At 38.6% G+C, this 3140-nt stretch overlaps 1 non-coding gene across 1 annotated transcript; it reads right to left on the bottom strand.

The window, feature by feature from the left end:
- Window positions 1–1502: 1502 nt before the first annotated feature.
- Window positions 1503–1609, bottom strand: LOC127116280 (small nucleolar RNA R71). The gene has a single exon (XR_007801238.1). It is a non-coding gene; the product is annotated as a small nucleolar RNA R71 (small nucleolar RNA).
- Window positions 1610–3140: the final 1531 nt, after the last annotated feature.

Genomic DNA, 3140 nt, shown 5'->3' with positions numbered 1-3140 from the left:
GCATTGTTTAGATCTGTTTAACATGTCTGGCTAATTTATTTAGGTATCGGTATGTAAAGTAAGCGGAATGAAGGAATCAAAACTAAGTCGGTTTAGTTACGTTTAAAAACAAAATCACTCTTTTTATGGTCTCAATTTACAGGTTTAATAACAAATTTTTTGTACGAGAGTAAAAGACATAAAGAAGTTAAATTCAATAGAACGAGAGTTTGAGTTTTTTAACTGGACATAGTAAATTGAGCATTAATTCTAGATCAGGGCGAAAGCAATTTTTAGAGTTAACTAAATTCTGATCTTTTTCAAAAAGTATTTTTTAAAAGTTAAATGTGAGGACGAGAGTTAAGCATTTGAATTTAATTATATAATCTAAGTCAACAGAGCGAGAGTTTGAGACGAGGGTGTTTAAACGATTAGTGTTTTCTTAAAAAGAGTTTCTATAGATTCTGTTGTTTTCAAAAAGTGATTTTGGACTTAACTAATAAGTGACAGCTACGTTAATATAAAGTCATAGTCTATTCAACAGAGCGAGAGTTTGAGAAAAGATTTTTAATCAATAGTATCTACTGAAAAGATTTATTTTAAAACCAAGAAACCAACGAAGATTTGATTCCCTAATTACGACGAACTACATACCGATATCCGCTTAATTGATATTTAATCTAGATCTTATTTTAGTTTTAACTTTTCCCCCGAACAATCAAATTATCATCCGCCTTAGCTTTACGAAGTAACCTTAGAAAACGGTACATCGATTCATAAGTCCCTGTGGGATCGATATCTTTTAAAACTACGCGATAGAACTGTGCACTTGCAGTTTGTACCCCAAATTCGACTCATAAAGTCGCGATCAAGTTTTTGGCGCCGTTGCCGGGGACTTTTATTTAGTCGATATCGTAACTCTTCTGTTACGCTGTAGAGACTAAGGCTTATTTTTATTTTTATTTCTTTCGTTGATTTGTATGCCACACACTCGCTCACAAGGCGAGCCGTTCTACTTACAAATCAACGACATCGAACTATATCTCCGAGTGTTACGACGAATTCGGGAATATCGTGCTGCAAACAATCTCCCTCCTATTGAAATTCCTGATCTCAAAAATCTTCTTCCTTCACCGATACCCGAGATGGCAGAACCAGCTCGTGCTCTTCGAGATTACGCCGCTCCATCGCAAGATGAGCCGCATTCGAGTATTGCTCCACCCGCAATCGAAGCAAACAACTTCGAACTTAAACCTTCACTGTTGCAAGCAGTGCAACAGAACCAATTCTCTGGAAATCCTACCGAGGATCCAAACCTTCATTTATCCGTATTTGTCCAATACGCTGATACTGTTAAAGCTAATGGTGTCACTTCAGAGGCAATTCGACTTCGTCTTTTTCCTTTCTCGTTAAGAGACAGTGCTAGAAGATGGCTTCAGTATCTTCCTTCCAACTCAGTCACCACATGGAACGAGTTGAAGAAAGTCTTCCTTGCCCGATATTTTCCGCCGAGCAAAACAACTATGTTAAGAGCCCAGATAAATGGATTTAAACAGAAAGATAACGAGTCTCTTTTCGAAGCATGGGAAAAATACAAAGACATGATGAGACTTTGTCCACACCATGGTTTAGAGGACTGGTTAGTGATTCATACCTTCTATAATGGTCTCTTGTACAACACGAGGTTAACAATAGACGCCGCCGCAGGTGGTGCACTTATGAACAAACCTTACGCTGATGCTTATCAACTTATCGAGAGCATGGCCTAAAACCACTATCAGTGGGGAAGCGAAAGAACAATGGTAGAAAAACCTCAGGCGAAAAGTGGCATGTACGAGATAAGTAACCTTGATCATGTTAATGCAAAAGTGGATGCTCTGGTCCAGAAAATTGAAAGTTTAAATGTATCACCTCCAGCCACCGTGGTTGCCATAACTCAGAATTGTGAAGTCTGTGGAATCCAAGGTCACACTCCTGCAGATTGTCAGCTCCTAACAGGAATCCAAGCAGAGCAAGTAAACTATGCTCAAGGAAATCCCTACTCGCATACCTATAACTCCAACTGGAAGAATCATCCTAATTTTTCATATAAGAGTAATAATGCCTTATACGTGCCTGGACAAGCTCCAAATCAAGCCCCAGCTATACCTCCTGGATATCAAAAGCCGATCCCATCTACACCTAACAATAACGTTCCTAGGAAATCCAACTTGGAAATCATGATGGAGAACTTCATAGCTTCTCAACAGCAAACCAATAAAGATTTCTTAAACCAGAATGTACACACTGGCGAACAAATTAAACAACTAGCAAGTAAAGTAGATGCCCTGGCTACCCATAACAAAATGCTGGAAACACAAATATCACAAGTAGCTCAACAACAAGCGCCTACTACTGCCCCAACTGGTACATTTCCTGGACAACCCCAACCTAACCCGAGAAGCCACGCTCATGCAATCATACTAAGAAGTGGAACGGAAGTGGAAGGACCGTCTGATCCAAGAACTGAGAACCAAAACTCTAAAAAGTCAACTGAGGAAGAAAATAAACCTAAGGAAAAAGAAGAGAGTGATAAGGAAACCGTAGAAAAGAAAGAACCTTATGTACCTCCACCACCTTATAAACCACCTATCCCTTACCCTCAAAGGCTTATTAAAACCAAAGATGCGGGCCAATTTAAAAAATTTGTTGACCTACTGAAACAATTAAACGTCACAATTCCTTTTACAGAAGCTATTACGCAGATGCCCTCATATGCTAAGTTCTTAAAAGAAATTCTTTCTAATAAAAGGAAACTTGAAGATAGCGAAACCGTTACACTCACTGTTGAATGTAGCGCTATAATCCAGAATATGCCTCCTAAACTTAAAGATCCGGGTAGTTTCTCTATACCCTGTCACATAGGAAAATTTATCATAGATAAAGCCTTATGCGATTTAGGAGCCGGTATTAGTGTTATGCCTTTATCCATATGCAAGAAACTTGAAATGGGAGAATTAAGACCAACTGAAATGTCTGTGCAACTAGCAGATCGTTCCGTTAGATATCCTGTAGGAATTCTTGAAAACGTTCCCGTGCGCATAGGTCAATTCTACATTCCAACCGATTTTATAATTATGGATATTAGAGAAGATGAAGTTACACCCATTATACTGGGAAGA

Source organism: Lathyrus oleraceus, chromosome 1 (assembly GCF_024323335.1).
Source record: "Lathyrus oleraceus cultivar Zhongwan6 chromosome 1, CAAS_Psat_ZW6_1.0, whole genome shotgun sequence".
Classification (NCBI taxonomy): domain Eukaryota; kingdom Viridiplantae; phylum Streptophyta; class Magnoliopsida; order Fabales; family Fabaceae; genus Lathyrus; species Lathyrus oleraceus.
The sequence above is the reverse complement of the archived record's forward strand: the minus strand, read 5'-3'. Positions and strand labels throughout refer to the sequence as shown.